The sequence below is a fragment of the Symphalangus syndactylus genome, chromosome 15 (genome assembly GCF_028878055.3).
Source record: "Symphalangus syndactylus isolate Jambi chromosome 15, NHGRI_mSymSyn1-v2.1_pri, whole genome shotgun sequence".
Classification (NCBI taxonomy): domain Eukaryota; kingdom Metazoa; phylum Chordata; class Mammalia; order Primates; family Hylobatidae; genus Symphalangus; species Symphalangus syndactylus.
The window spans coordinates 74127344-74144495 of NC_072437.2; the positions used below are offsets into that span (position 1 = coordinate 74127344).

The 17152-nt window shown below is 42.5% G+C and overlaps 1 protein-coding gene and 1 pseudogene across 6 annotated transcripts in view; one reads left to right on the forward strand and one right to left on the reverse strand.

The window, feature by feature from the left end:
- Positions 1 to 11288, reverse strand: part of ZMYM2 (zinc finger MYM-type containing 2) — a 128995-nt gene extending 117707 nt beyond the window's left edge. Inside the window, exons 1-2 of one of the 6 annotated variants that reach the window (XM_055244054.2) lie at positions 11055 to 11288; positions 9996 to 10064 (exon numbers count right to left, since the gene is read on the reverse strand). The gene's annotated coding sequence lies outside the window, so the exon portion shown is untranslated. Of the gene's footprint in view, positions 1 to 9995; positions 10065 to 10878 lie in introns of all 6 variants that reach the window. The other 5 variants (XM_063619008.1, XM_055244056.2, XM_063619010.1 and 2 more) reach the window with 5 other exon arrangements.
- Positions 5329 to 5400, forward strand: LOC129464295 (uncharacterized; annotated as a pseudogene).
- Positions 11289 to 17152: the final 5864 nt, after the last annotated feature.

Below are 17152 nucleotides of genomic sequence, written 5' to 3' on the forward strand. Positions count from 1 at the left end.
CATACCTTTCATTATACCACATTATCTTCCCATCAGCTAGAACTAAGACTAGTGAACTGGCCTAATAAACTGATCACTAGAATTCAAACAATCAGCTAAAGACTTCTGCAACATCAGGAAAGGGAACGGAAAACAAGGATGTCAGACAGCGATGAATATGTCCATTGTTGATAGTAACAGTATATATGCAAATTAGTGTGATGACCAGGTGGAAAAATCATAAGAATACATTTTAAAGTTTAAACACTGGTCTCAAGGGGAATGGAATTATGCGGGAACTCTCATTTTCTATGTCACATATATTTTTTACTGCATAAAGATATTAAGGGAATTTGCATTTCTCTGATGGCCAGTGATGATGAGCATTTTTTCATGTGTTTTTTGGCTGCATAAATGTCTTCTTTTGAGAAGTGTCTGTTCATGTCCTTCACCCACTTTTTGATGGGGTTGTTTTTTTCTTGTAAATTTGTTTGAGTTCATTGTAGATTCTGGATATTAGCCCTTTGTCAGATGAGTAGGTTGCAAAAATTTTCTCCCATTCTGTAGGTAGCCTGTTCACTCTGATGGTGGTTTCTTTTGCTGTGCAGAAGCTCTTTAGTTTAATTAGATCCCATTTGTCAATTTTGGCTTTTGTTGCCATTGCTTTTTGTGTTTTAGACATGAAGTCCTTGCCCATGCCTATGTCCTGAATGGTATTGCCTAGGCTTTCTTCTAGGGTTTTTATGGTTTTAGGTCTAACATTTAAGTCTTTAATCCATCTTGAATTAATTTTTGTATAAGGTGTAAGGAAGGGATCCAGTTTCAGCTTTCTATATATGGCTAGCCAGTTTTCCCAGCACCATTTATTAAATAGGGAATCCTTTCCCCATTGCTTGTTTTTGTCAGGTTTGTCAAAGATCAGATAGTTGTAGATATGTGGCATTATTTCTGAGGGCTCTGTTCTGTTCCATTGATCTATGTCTCTGTTGTGGTACCAGTACCATGCTGTTTTGGTTACTGTAGCCTTGTAGTATAGTTTGAAGTCAGGTAGCGTGATGCCTCCAGCTTTGTTCTTTTGGCTTCGGATTGACTTGGCGATGCGGGTTCTTTTTTGGTTCCATGAGATACCATCTCACACCAGTTAGAATGGCCATCATTAAAAAGTCAGGAAACAACAGGTGCTGGAGAGGATGTGGAGAAATAGGAACACTTTTACACTGTTGGTGGGACTGTAAACTAGTTCAACCATTGTGGAAGTCAGCGTGGCGATTCCTCAGGGATCTAGAACTAGAAATACCATTTGACCCAGCCATCCCATTACTGGGTATATACCCAAAGGACTATAAATCATGCTGCTATAAAGACACATGCACACGTATGTTTATTGCAGCACTATTCACAATAGCAAAGACTTGGAACCAACCCAAATGTCCCACAACAATAGACTAGATTAAGAAAATGTGGCACATATACACCATGGAATACTATGCAGCCATAAAAAAATGATGAGTTCATGTCCTTTGTAGGGACATGGATGAAACTGGAAAACATCATTCTCAGTAAACTATCGCAAGGACAAAAAACCAAACACCGCATGTTCTCACTCATAGGTGGGAATTGAACAATGAGAACTCATGGACACAGGAAGGGGAACATCACACTCCGGGGAGTGTTGTGGGTTGGGGCGAGGGGGAGGGACAGCATTAGGAGATATACCTAATGCTAAATGATGAGTTAATGGATGCAGCACACCAACATGGCACATGGATACATATGTAACAAACCTGCACATTGTGCACATGTACCCTAAAACCTAAAGTATAATAATAAAGTTAAAAAAAAAGATATTAAGGGAATGTTTTATTTTTATAACCAAAATATTCTTTAAGAAGTGTCCTTCGTGATATGCATATAATTATTCATTTCTGTTTATTACCTATTACACTTTGTTTATATTTACTCATTCATATGACTACTTCCCTGAACTGAACAGTGAGAACTTACATAAAAAACACACATAACACACTTCCTACTTGATTTTTTCTTTTTAAAATGGCTTTTAAGTCCAGGCTTAATTTTTATTTTGTTCCACATGCCAATAGAAATTTCTCAAGTTTTTGCAAAATGAGCAATGTCATCAGACTGAGCTTTAGGAAAATTTAATCTGGCTAAAATGGAGTCAAGAATAGGAAGAAATTGCCTTGTAAATAATTCCGTTTTCTAACAGACTAAGGTGAAAGTTAAAAAGCAAAATAAGAGAGAGCTAAAGATGACAGTAAAGGACACTTAAAGGTCTCAACATTAGAAAGTCTAGTGAGGGGAGGCCTGGTGTGGTGGCTCACGCCTGTAATCCCAGCACTTTGGGAGGCTGAGGTGGGCAGATCACCTGAGGTCAGGAGTTCGAGACCAGCCTAGCTAACATGGTTAAACTCCATTTCTACTAAAAATACAAAAAAATTAGCCAGGCGTGGTGGCGCACACCTGTAATCCCAGTGCACCTGTAATCCCAGCTACTCAGGAGGCTGAGGCAGGAGAATCGCTTGAACCCGGGAGGCAGAGGTTGTAGTGGACCGAGATCACACCATTGCGCTCCAGCTTGAGCAAGAAGAGCAAAACCCTGGCTCAAAAAAAGGAAAGTCTAGCGAGGGGAAGTGAAGGAGGTGGTCATAACTATGAGACCACATTAAGCCCCAGAAGTAAAAATTTTAAATGTTACAGAATTAAGACCGAAAGAAGCAGTTAAAAGATTTGGCAATTAAGTCACTAGTGATCTCAAAAGAGCAGATTTGTTATAGTGTTGACAGTGCAGATCAGACAGCGGATTTCTCTCTAAAAGTATAGGGAAAAGAAGAAATCGTTAGAAAAAGATGCAGAGATTCTGGAGGATAAAGCATTTTTATCTCGATGAAGGATAAAGCACTGCAGACTAATGAAAAAGCCAGAAGAGGGAAGTCGGTGAAGAGAAACATAGAAATTCTTCTAGTCATTACCAGATGAGCACACAGTAAGTTTACCATACCAGGTGGTGGCAGCAAATTCATTACGTTTGGTCCATATAAACAGACAGTTTAAGAATTGTAGCTGCTATTAACTGGGCACCTACTATAGGCCAGCTGCATACCCTGTATTATTTTTAGTCCTCATCTCAACAATCTCAGGAAACCAGGCATTACCATACTCATTTGTTAACTGACTGAACTACAGCTCAGAGGTTACATGACTTGCCTGATATCGCAAACTGGTAAATACTGGAGCAAAACTGTTTTTAATAGTTATATTAAAGCATAACGTACATGTAGTAAAATTTACTTATTTTAAGTGAAAGGTTTGATAAATGTATTAAATGTATATACTTATGCAACAATCACCACAATCTAGTTTTATATAACACTCTATCACCCCAAAACTCCCTTCATGAGCAGGGCAGATTTAAGCCTGAATCTGTATGACTCCAACTCATGTCATGCTACAATGAGAAAGATGGCTTTTTTTGGCAGAAAATCTGCAAAATTAAGTCATTATCCTTCCAATCTTCTCTTAGTACTCACTAGTTCCCTTTCCATTGAGGCCCTTATATATCTCTAGAACCACACTCACATATCATGATCTCACCAAATTCACAAGTTTACTGTAATTTGGAAACATACCCCCTAAAAGCACAGTATAATCAGACTTTTATATAGGATGCTATTACAGATACTGTGGTCTTTTTTTAAAAAAAGCAAAAGGAGTTAGGAAAAGGAAAGACAAATGAACAGGTAAGTCCAGGAGGAAGACTGAATGAAAACAGAAGAGTAAGGTCCTTAAAAGGAAAATGTGATATACAAATAAAGAGAACATGAAATAACAGAGAGTCTGTGCTATGGAAGAGAGACTAACTGGAACAGAGGCTTCTCTTCCATAAGCAATGTAAAACCGTACAGAGGCATAGGATGGAATGACTTCCTAGGCAGGAGTTAACATTTATTTGGCTAAGAAACAGGACTATACAATATTAAGACATACAAAAATCAAAATAAAGTGAGACAACATTCATAGTAAAGTTATAAAGCTAAAACCTGTTAAATTTTATAATAATGATTTTCCTGTAACTAATTAAAACAAGTGCAAATTTTTCATTAGGTAAAAAAACAAGCAGGCTGGGCGCGGTGGCTCACGACCATAATCCCAGCACTTTGGGAGGCCCAGGCAGGTGGATCACCTGAGTTCAGGAGTTCAAAACCAGCTGGCCAACACGGTGAAACCCCGTCTCTACTAAAAATACAAAAATTAGCCAGGTGTGGTGATGCACACTTGTAATCCCAGCTACGCAGGAGGCTGAGGCAGGAGAATTGCTTGAAGTTGAACCCAGAAGGCAGAGGCTGCAGTGAGCTGAGATCATGCCGTTGCACTCTCGTCTAGGCAACACAGCAAGACTCCAGAGGCTGCAGTGAGCTGAGATCATGCCGTTGCACTCTGGTCTAGGCAACACAACAAGACTCCGTCTCACTCAAAAAAAAAAAAAAAAAAAAAAGAATTCAGATACCCTATCAGGGCCAGAAATAATTAATATGATTAAAATAAGATATGATAAGCCTGGAACGAAAAAAAGTACAAATCTAAACAGGAGGATAAAATAAAATTTTCATTTAACTTATATTTTCACTTCCACCCAAACCTTTCCTTAGTTCTATAGAACTAGAAACACAATTCACTAAGTCTAGATGAAATGCTCTTCCAAGCAGAGCCAAAGAAACTGCTGGCCCATAATTAACAGAACACATCTTTTATGACTATCTAATATATAACAGGTGTTGTAACATCCAATTTGTTGAATCAGTCCCCTGTTTATTACCCTGAGCATTCTGTCTAGTCCAACTTGATATTCCAAGAAATACTATTCTTCCTAGGAAAAAGACATACCTCTTTGAAATGAATGATTATAAAACTGTTCCAGTATTAGAAGAAAAGTCATTTTTTAATGTTAAGTAACAAAACCCAAAAATTTAGTTGTCAATTCTTACACTAGTAAGTCCAGAGATGGTATCCAGGTGACTACGGCAGAGAGTAATATACACATGTATGGCTATAAAGTACAAAGAATTTGTCTCACTGTATTATAGCCACATTTTACAAACATTATTCTGTCTGCAACTTCTAACTGTGCATCCCAATGTTACTTAAAATAGCTATGTATTTTTCTTATCCAATCTAAACGCATGCTTAGAGAGAAATAAGTTTAATGCAAGAGTTTTAACAGATCTTTCCCAACATTTTTATATGAAGTTGCAACAATTAATTATATTCCTAGTAAATTCATCCTGAAAGATTACAATTTAACATTAACTTGTAATATAAAAAAACATTTTTATCGCTTCTCGGCCTTTTGGCTAAGATCAAGTGTAAAAAACATTTTTATGGATAAATTTTTTAAAACTCTTTAGACTAATTTATAAATTCACAAAAACTAATCTGACCTGGAAATTCACTAGGAACACTTAGAGAGAAAAAAAAAAATCTGGAACCCTCTGAAAAAGAGAGAAAAACCTAATCCTTGGCAGCCTATTGACATTAAAGAGAAGGGTCTAAATTAAGAATAAACAAAAACAAGATAACTTATACTAATAAAACATAAATGTGCAAAAGTTTTTAAAAACCCAACCTACTGGCTGGGCATGGTGGCTCACGCCTGTAATCCCAACACTTTGGGAGGCCAAGGTGGGAAGATCGCTTGAGTCCAGCAGTTTGAGACCAGTCTGGACAACAAAGCGGGTCCCTGTCTCTACAAAAAACCGACTTATTAAACATGCATTACCTATTTCTGTGAATAATCAGTTTATTTTATTTTTTTTTTGAGACGGTCTCTCACTCTGTTGCCCAGGCTGGAGTGCAGTGGCAGGATCTTGGCTCACTGCAACCTCCACCTCCCAGTTTCAAGTGATTCTCATACCTCAGCCTCCTGAGTAGCTGGCATTACAGGTGCCCACCACCATGCCTGACTAATCTTTGTATTTTTAGTAGAGACAGGGTTTCACCACATTGGCCAGGCTGGTCTCGAACTCTTGACCTCAGGTGATCCACCCACCTCAGCCTCCCAAAGCTAAGATTACAGGCATGAGCCACTGAGCCCGGCCAACCAGTTTACTCTTACGTCATTTCTTGAAATAGCAAACATGAATACTTACAGAACATTAATCAAATCAGTACAACTAAAACTTAACAGCTATACCCTTCTTTCAAATTAAAGAGCATTAATTTTTCTTAAAATTTATTACTTCTAATTTTCAATGGACTCCTATAAAGTTAAAAATAAAACAGTACTAAGAACAAATCCCAAAGTCATACTAATCAAGTGATTTTGCTAACCTCTCTGCACATCATTTTTTAAACTCTTTAAAAGAGTTTAAAAATGTTTATGAAAATTCATTCTGCAGCTCCACAGAAGTGCTTCAAGTATTGTGTAAAGCTTGATCTAAAAAAAATTAATATATCTTAAAATATGCACAAAAACAACAGATATGTTCAAATGCGTTATAATCCAAATTTTAACACATTTTAAAATGACCAATTCATCTTGTTGCCAAGCATTTGGTGATGACCATAAAGATCCTTTTCATATGTCTATTTCAGTAAGAGACATCTAAGACTACGAAGCGACTTATTTAAAAAAACAGGCTGCAAATATAAAAATGTGCAACTCCAACTACATAAAAAAAAAATTCTTGCTGGTATACAACCAAAATAAAATATGAAAATAAGCTGCAACGGTTAGTCAGATTGCTGCACTCAAATTCATGGATTTATCCAACAGCAATTTTTCTCACTGACAACTTTGTAAGTCTTATATATCGGAGACCTGCATTAGAACTCTTTGATCTGAATACTTGAAAGTCCTGTTCACTTCTATGCTTTGACAGGAATATAAGAAAATTAACCAACTGAAGTGTTTTTAAAGGAGGAAAAGGCAGGGAGTCAAAGCAATTTATTTCTTCCCTAAATTGAAATGCCCTACATAAAATACTATTTGCGAATCCAATGAGAGAAAACACTTGAGTTTGGGTTCTCCTTGCATTCGCTAAAAAAATCACATGCAGGCCAGCACGGTGCTCACGCCTGTAATCCCAGCACTTTGGAAGGTTGAGGCGGGCGGATCACCGGAGCTCAGGAGTTCGAGACCAGTCTGGCCAACATGGTGAAACCTCGTCTCTACTAAAAATCCCCATCTCTACTAAAAATACAAAACTAGCCAGGTGTAGTGGCACGTGCTGTAGTCCCAGCTACTTGGGAAGCTGAGGCAGGAGAATGCTTGAACCCTGGAGGCCTCGGAGGTTGCAGTGAGCAGACATTGCGCCACTGCACTCCAGCCGGGATGACAGAGAGAGAATCCGTCTCAAAAAAAAACCAAAAAACAAAAAACGAAAAAAAAAGGCTGGGCAAGGTGGCTTACGCCTGTAATCCCAGCACTTTGGGAGGCTGAGGCAGGCGAATAACTTGAGGCCAGGAGTTCGAGATCAGCCTGACCAACATGGTGAAATCCTGTTTCTACTAAAAATACAAAATTGGCCAGGGGCAGTGGTGCACGCCTGTAATCCCAGCTACTTGGGAGGCTGTAATCCCAGCTATTTGGGAGGCTGAGGCAGGAGAATCACTTGAACCCAGGAGGCAGAGGCTGCAGTGAGCCAAGATCGCATCACTGCACTCCAGCCTGGGCAACAAGAATTAAACTCCATCTCAAAAAAAAAAAAAAAAAAAAAAAAAAAAAATATATATATATATATATATATATATATATATATCACATGCAATTTGAATAGCCCAGTCTTCTCATAATAAACGACATTTATTATGATATATATTAATAATATTGTCAAATGGGATGGAGACATATTAATGCTAGAAAGACAGAAAATACAACATTTCTAATTATACCACGCCTTTTGACACCAGAGTTTCAGCATTTCATACCTATTCTTCCCATCACGTTAATACCAGAGCATCTGATTGAAGGCAAAGATTCACTTTGTCTCAAATGTATTAATATTAAATTTGTACACCTCTGTACCTCAAACAAGGGAAAAATACAATAAAACTGGAAAAATAAAAACTGTTGTTCAAAGATAATATAAGCTCTATATCCACACAGAAGTTAAAAATGTTCATATGTCAGCGTATATGTCATACTTGAGTGATTCAGGGTTGTCTCACCACATGAGATACAAAAGCCCAGCCCATGGAAGAGTAGGGACCACTTTATATCTTCCTCCCAACAGTTTAAAAGGATAGGTGGGAGGGAATAGTTTATTATAAAGGATGCACTAAAGAAATATGCCATAAATATGCAAAGTATTTTTAACTGTCAAAATACTTTGTAAATGGATCTAAAAGCACTTACATATGTTCCTACTGTATAATAAAAGTACTTATTTAGTCAAGGCCAATTAAAAATCATCAGGTTATCTTCATCTTACTGTCTAGCACATAACAGCATCACTAGTTGCTGTTTTTAAGTAAAGAAATGTTCAACTCTAAGCTAAATCGTTAAGCAAAACAAGAACCATTCTGGTATTATGTAAAAGCAGCACTGCTTTCCGTTAGTATACATATGCTGACATTACAGAAAAGTATTGATTTTACATTTTTTATGTTCCTCATCTCCAAATATCTACTAAACACAACCATCAAGCTTCCCCATCAACGTAACTAAGAACAAAGAAAAAAATCCTAGAAAGATAAATCTTTTGTGAAAATATGTGGCGATAAGCATCATCCATCTATTTGAAAGATCTAATCCTTGACTCATTATATTTGAATGATCTGATACCTGTGATGAACTTCAAACTCATTAGAGAAGTTATATTCATTCAAGTTAGCAATATTTGGAAAACAATTACAGACTGTAAATTGTACAGACACATTGAAAAAGAGACTATGTTAATTCTGATCCAAACAGCCCGTTAGTTTTGAAACAAGGCAGTATAAAAATCTAATTGATAACTGTGGTTATCAGTATCACTGGGTTTTCGTGATAATTAAATTACTTAACACATGTTAAAAACTAGTGTGGGCACGTATTGATAATTTTAGAATGTGAATGATGGGTACATGGAGGTTCAGTACACTATTCTTATTAGTAAAATTTTAAGTTTCCATAATAAATTAAAAAAAAAAACACCTTAGAATTGGGCTAGCATACAATAAGTGCTCAATACATGCCATTCGTATTACCCTGTGGGCTACTTGCTAAGATTAAAGTGTCCTGGACTGTGCCTAGAATGATGTATATTTAATACAAGTTACTATTCTCACATCATCCTTCACAATGCATATTCAGCAAATGCTTATCAATTAACTATTTTTTGAACCATGTGGACTGAATACTTAAGCGTAAATAAGTCATCTCTGACAAGTTACAATATCAACTGTCAATGGGCTCCAGAGAGATAATGTGCCCAGAGTGCTGACTTCAGACTACTTGGTGAACAAGATAGTACTAGAGGAGTTGACTCCATCCCTTTCGTAAGCAAATACATGAAAAAGATCTAGCAACTCATGAGCCATAAGTGTCAAAATTTGTGTTTCCAATAGACATAAACAAAAACATAAATGATTTTTTCTATGTTTCCAATTCCTTCAATCAATTAGCCATTGTTTAAGGAAGAAAAAATGTTAAGGTTGCATGCACAGCATTCAACAAGAAATAACTTTAATTCCCATTTTGGAACTCTAGAGGGCACCAGAAATATGCCCTCCTTCGCACCACCCCTCCTCCCGGGTAACGTGAGCAGCTGCAGAAGCCCGTCGTCTGGTTGCTGAGGTTGGTATTGCAGCAGCAGGAGCGATGTCTGCAGCGGTGGAAACAGCAGCGCCCACTCCCAGCTGCCTCACCAGCCATTACCCAGGCTTCGCCCTGGGGGCAGCTGCCACCCAAGGGAAAGCTCCTCCCCCTCAAAACAACGGGGAGGGCCAGGTCCCGTAGCTGAACCCCTACAACCTGACAATGTCCTCTATTAGCAACAAATTAGGGGCAAAGGACTCACAATGGGGGTGTTTTCCTCCTCACTTTCTGCCAAGGATGCACCAGACAGGGCTGAAGGCGATTCTTGGTCCTGGGATAGGAGGAAAAAAGAAAAATGTATCAAAAACACACAACCTGGTGGGAGAACCCAACCCTTTCTGCCAGGAGGAGGCAGAGAAGGGAATAAGAGGTCAAGGAGGTTCGGTCCTTCTATTATTACCCCCACCATGCGCACAACAGCCCCCTCCTGCGTAAGTGGGGCAAAACAGCGCAAAATATATATCTGGGGCCAAAACCCATGTGAAAGGCAAAATCTGGAAGGGAGGGGGCCTAAGGACACCGAGCCTGCTCCCGGGAAGGGAGGGGGGAAGGGAAAACGTTGCCTCGACGCCAGCAAGGGATTTGTATTCCCTCCTAAATTTGCCCACCCAGCGTCATCCCCGTCACTCCAAGTACCAATTCAGAGGTAAGGGGCGGCTCACGTCACCGCTGGGCCGATATCGACCACATTTGCCCCAAGCAGTTGCCCTGGGCCCGAGGTTTGCCCCCCCCTGCAGTCGGCGACCGGCAGCGCTGCCTCCCCGTCCGCCATTAGAGACCCAGCCAAACAATACGTGCGGAGCAAGAGCCGCGCAGCGCAGCGCCGAGGAAAAGAAGAGCGAAGGAGGGGACCCGGCGGGGCAGAGGCAGCAGCCCTCACCCCTAAAAACTTGGGGACCTCGGCTCCAGTGGACAGGGTGGGAACGCGGCCCCGAGAGCGGAGACCCGGCCGGGGCGCCCCTCCCCCGCCCCCCGCAGGAAAGAAAGGAAAATGCCCCGCGACCTCCCCGGGCGGCCGGCACCCCCGCCCCGCCGTCCCGCCGCCCCGCCGGCCCCGCGACCCCCACCGCTGGCGGCCGCCTCACCCAGCCCTCCCGGCCTCGCCCGCACTCTCCCAGCCCCTCGGGCCGCACGCAAAGGCGCCTGTGACATGAGTGCAGCCCCGAGCTGCCCCCGAGGCCCCGACGCGGCAGCGGCGACGGCGGCCGCGCCGCGGGGTATTAATCCCGGGTCGGTGGGAGGCTCCGGAGGCTGCCCTCACCCATCTCCGCCTCCCAAGTCGCCTCCGCCTCCGCCTCCTCCTCCGGAGGCTGCGCTGCTCCCAGCCACCCCCACTCTCGGCGGCCCTGGACTGGAAAGACAGCGGGGATAAGCCTCACCCGGTTCTGGCTGCGGCTCCACGGAACGAACCTCCCCTCCCCCGGCCCACCCCCCTTCGGCGACACGCACAACTCCGCTCGGTCCAGTCCCGGCTTTAGCGCTGGTGAGGAGGAGGAGGCGGAGGAGGCGGCGGCGCGGCAGAGCCCGGGGAGGCCCCGCCCTCCGCGCGCTCACTGGCTGACAGGGAAGGCGGTGCGGAGCGCCTCGGGCACGCCCATTGGCTCCGACGGCCGTCCTTCAGGGCCCCCCCTCGGCGGGGTGGTCCGAAGGGCTGTCCGTCAGGCGCGGGCCACTCCCCCAGCCCTGCCGTTCCACTCCCGCCTCCGCCGGCCCTCGACTCCCGGCCGGGTCCCCTCCCCGCCGGTCCCCCGCCCCCACCCACCGGGTCTGCCAGGGTCAGGAGCCCGAGATTCGCTGCCCGCCGCACCGACCCCGCTTCGGCTCCTCGGGGCCCGGGGCTCTCCGGGACCTACACAGCCCGGGAGACTCCGGCGGGGCCGCCTGCCCTCGCCCGAGCCCGGGCGCCCAGGCCGCGGCAGCGGTTCCCAACGCCTCTGCCCGAGGAGAGCCGCGGCCTCGATGCCCCAACGCCCTCCCTGTCCAGTTCCTTGAAGGCCCCTGCGAGGGGCGAGGCCGGGGAGGCGCTGGAGCGGGGCCGAAGGGGCTTTCGGGGCCGCGGGTGAACTGGTGTCCTGACCGCGCTGGGGGCAGTGGAGGCCCTTCCACCCTCGCTGCGCCCCGTGGGGAATAGTCCCCCACCTCCCGCCATGGCTGCAGCAGGAGGAGACGACGTCCTCCATTTTGTCGGAACGACTGTGGGAACTTGGGACCCCCTAAAAACCAAACCCCGTGGGGCCGGGAAACTTGTCCTCGGGAAGCCCCGACTGGGCTCTGCCATTCGGCCAAGGGAACAGCCCCGGCTGCTGGCGTCTGCGTCCGCGGGGCCGTAGGGGACGGGCACGACGGTGGAGAGACCCAGACGCCGCTCCCCGCCTCCATCAACCAAGATGGAGGGAGCTGCGGGCTCCCCTAGAGCTGGGCTCCCACCGGTTGGAGGGGCTGAGGCCCGCCCTGGGGCGTCCCTGGGCGCCGTCGTCCTGTGCTCCGCAGCCCGGGGCGCTGGCCCTGCCCAGGCCTCTCTACCGCCTGCCACCGTCTCCTGGTCCTCAATGGTTGATGGAGGCTCCCTCCACAGCCCGCTCCATCGCGGGGCGCACTCGCTGCGGCCCCCGGGGGGAGCGGAGTCAGGGACAGACGGCGACGGGCGCCCGAGGAGGGCGGGCCTCACAGGCCACCTCCACGAGGGGTCTTCTCTTTTGTTCCTCGTCTACACCTACGTCTTCGGCGGACGTCATGGTGCTGAACCATTTCCAAGACTCACGTAAAGATGGAAGCGATGTCGCTTTCGTCTCGCCCTGGCGGTTCTTAGTGGGATTACAACTGAGGATGTTGGTTATTTTCCCACCCAAATGGATGGGCGACTTCTCAATTTCACGATTATCTGACACCATTGCCTATTAATAAACAGATATATGATAATACAGTTTCAAGTTCAACACAATATTGATGAACATGAAGTTTTTAGTGAAGTTAATCACCCATGAAAGACTGATGTGTAAACTAATAGACGCAACTTACAGAGGATAATCTAGTAGAAGTTGAATTCATTCACTCATTAAAAAATAAATAAAGTAGGCTTTCCACCTTGTACTAAATACCTTGAATACACTGTTCTCTTTTATTGAAAAAAGTTAATAAGATGTACTTGAACCAGTTTTTCAAAAAGTATCACTAATTTTTAGGAAACTTTATAACTAAAATTTTTTAGTTTTAAATACACTAAAATAGCCTAAGATTTTACGTTACACAGTACTGTTTTAGACTGAAAAACTATCATCACAACAGAAACATTACAACAAAAACAGCCACTATCATCAAAACAAACATCCTCTACTACCAAATTGTAATAATTTGGTGAAAACTTAAACCATCCGTTTTCTGCTGCCAGATCCTATTGCAGTAGCTTCAGCTCATTGAATTTACATTTAGAAGAGTAGACTAATACTTCCAAATAAGCTCTGTGATAAACTTAAATGATAGATTGGGTTGCCAGTACTGTTCAGTTGGAGCTCTATACTGCTACTAATTCCCTAGTGTTATTGCTGTTTTATATAACTAATGAGCAACTGTGCTAATTATAGTATTTATTATTTACTTTTTAAATTCATTCAGGTACATTTGTCCAGGTAACTGTTCATTGGTTTGCTGGTCTGATATCAGGGAGAATTTTCGTTGAGAATTTAGAACTGGGAAAAAAGTATTTGTCATAATGTTAAAAAGCAGACTTAATTTTACATAAAAGTAATTTTAAAAATAAATGTTTGAATGTTCATAACAGCATTATTCATAATTTCCAACATCCCTGAAATGTCCATCAACTGATGAATGGATAAACAAAATGTGGTACATCCATACAATGGAATATTATTCAGACCTAAAGAGGAGTGAAGTTCTGATATACACTACAACATGGACAAACCTTAAAGACATTATGATAAGTGAATAAACAAGACACAAAAGACCACTGAATATTTTATTCCATTTATGAGAAATGTCTATAATAGGCAAATCTGTAGAGACAGAAAGTAGATTACTGGTTGCCCAGAACTGGAGAAGTGGGGAGTAGAAAATGGTAGCTGAAAGTTATGAGTTTTTTTAATGGAGTGACTCAAGTGTTCTAAAACTGACTGAAATGATTGCACAACTGTGAATGTGCTAAAAAAACCTCTGAACAGCATACCTTAAATGAGTGAATTGCATGATATGTAAATTATATCTCAATAAATCCACAACTAAAACTGTGTGTGTGTGTGTGTGTGTGTATTAATCTATTCTGTACCTGTCAAAAAGCATACCAGACATCCAAGAGGCAGCTGCAAGACATGAGCAAAAGACTTGCATTTCAAATATCTGGCCACTCAAAACCTCAGAAAGTTACCTTCTCTCTGAGTCCATTTCCTTATTTGTAAAATAAAGTAATAAAGAGTTGTTGTGCCTGGGCATGGTGGCACCCGCCTGTAGTCCCAGCTACTCAGGAGCCTGAGGCAGGAGAATCGCTTGAACCCAGGAGGCAGAGGTCGCAGTGAGCCGAGAGCGCACCACTGTACTCCAGCCTGGGCAGCAGAGCAAGACTCCATCTCAAAAAAAAAAGAGTTGTTGTAAGGACCAAGTAACTTCTGTGAAAGTGATATAAAAGTGTTAGGTTTAATTGCATTTTGAAGACCAAGAGCTCACCGTTAATTGAGATGTAGTATAACTGACTCTGAGCACAGCTTAAAGAGCCAGACTGCCCCCATCTGAATTCTGGCGTTACTCACAACTAGCAACTAGCTAGATGCTTTTAGTCCTGTGTAAGCTTCTCTAAGCCTCTGATCGATCGGTTCATCACGTGTAAATGGCATGTAGATAATAATTCCTCCTTCATAGAGTTTTTTAGGGGGTGAAACGAGCATACATGTATAAAACTTGCACCTCACTTAATACAGACCTCAGTAAATTTTAGTTGTTTTTATCATTCATACTTGACTCAACGAAATATTAGAAAAAAATTATAATATTCTACCATACTGATATCTCTACCACCAATACTATGCTACTGCATAATCCAAATAATAATAATAATAATTGCAGTAACTAAATCAAGTAGTCTTGGGGCCGGGCGCAGTGGTTCATGTCTGTAATCCCAGCACTTTGGGAGGCCGAGGCAGGTGGATCACTTGAGATCAGGAGTTTGAGACCACCCTGGCCAACATGGTAAAACCCCAACTCTACCAAAAAATAGAAAAATTAGCCGGGCAGGGTGGTGCATGCTTGTAGTCCCAGCTACTCAGGAGGCTAAGGTGGGAGAATTGCTTGAACCTGGGAGGCAGAGGTTGTATTGAGCTAAGATTGTGTCACTGCACTCCAGCCTGGGCAAAAGAGTGAGACCCTGTCTCAAAAAGAAAAAAAAAAACCAATATTTTAACAATGGAAACACTGAAGAAAATTTTCTACGAGAGAAGGAACAAAGACTGAAACAAGTTTAATATTACTTATTGATATATAAACATAGTACTCCTGGGTAGGCTGCTTCTCATAGGATTCAAACATAAGAATTTTAAATAAAAATTGTTAGTTTTAAGTTGACATTTATAATTTGCTTATACTGAATGATGTTTGGTATTATAGCAACCAAAAATCCATAATTTTACTTTATCGTTGTGGAGAAAGGGTGAAGTTCCTTGGCCCTAGGATTCTTGGCTCCAGAATCCATGCTATTAACCACCTCATTATACGGCCTCTCTAGATAGCTTTCTCTTCATTCTTAAATTTTAACTCTTAAACACGTCATCTTAAAAAATTTTAAACAGGCCAGGCGCGGTGGCTCACGCCTGTAATCCCAGCACTTTGGGAGTCTGAGGCGGGCGGATCACGAGGTCAGGAGATCGAGACCACGGTGAAACCCCGTCTCTACTAAAAATACAAAAAATTAGCTGGGCATGGTGGCGGGCGCCTGTAGTCCCAGCTACTCAGGAGGCTGAGGCAGGAGAATGGCGTGAACCCGGAAGGCGGAGCTTGCAGTGAGCCGAGATCACGCCACTGCACTCCAGATTGGGCGACAGAGCGAGACTCCATCTCAAAAAAAAAAAAAAAAAAAATTTAAACATAGCACTAAATAATGCATTTTAGATCAGTGGCTTATAAAGTTTTTTTGACCATGACAACCACTGGGATATGCATTGTACATCAGCACCCAGTACAAACGCCTACTAGATACATGACTATATAACTGAAACACAGGATTCATGGAATAATTATATTTCACTGTCTTAGATGCATTTTAATATTATCCATTCTAGTATATTTAAATCTAGTCTATACAGTTTTAGTCCTTCTTTTTAAATAAATAAATAATAGTTGCAACACGCCAAGTTCATTTCATGGCTTACAAACTGTGGTTTGGAAAATATTACTCTGGAGAAAGCAAGTCATTGATAAATTTAAGTTCTGAATCAGTTGGAAAAACACAAGATGATATCAGAAACTGAGAGTAATCTCAAATGAATCATAGATTGAATTTTTTTTTTTTTTTTTTTGAGACAGAGTCTTGCTCTGTCCCCAGGCTGGAGTGCAGTGGTGCAATCTCAGCTCACTGCAACCTCTGCCTCCTGGGTTCAGGCAATTCTTCTGCCTCAGCCCCCTGAGTAGCTGGGACTATAGGCACGCGCCACCACGCCCAGCTAATTTTTGTGTTTTTAGCAGAGACAGGGTTTCACCATGTTGGCCAGAATGGTCTTGATCTCTTCACCTCGTGATCCACCTGCCTCGGCCCCCCAAAGTGCTTGGATTACAGGCGTCAGCCACTGTGCCCAGCCTATAGATTGAAATTTTAAAAATAGAGATTTAAGTTGCCATTCTTTCTAAATATATGAAATACTTATTCTTTCCTATCAACATGTTTTGCACTTTATGAAAGAGTAATGAAGCTTATTAACAATGCCTGGAAAAGTATGCAGAGGTGAAGTTAATGCTAATTCCACTACTTGTTAGCTTTGTGACTGTCTTAGTTCATTTAGTACTTCTATAACAGAATACCTAAGACTGGGTAATTTATCAATAACAGAAATTTACTGACTCACCATTCTGGAGGCAGGGAAGTCCAATATCAAGGTGCTGGCATCTGTCATGGGCCTTCTTGCTATGTCATAACATCAAGGAAAGCATCACATGTCTGAAAGGCTGAGAGAGGATGAGAGTAAGAGCAAGAAGGGACAAGCCCAGTCCTGCAATAAGGAAACCTACTTCCCTGATGATAGCATTAATCCATTCATGAGGGCTCACATCTCTTAAAGGTCTCACTTCTTGATATCATCACAATAGCAATTACATTTCAACATGAGCTGTGGAGGGGACAAATATTCAAACCATGGTAGTGACTCT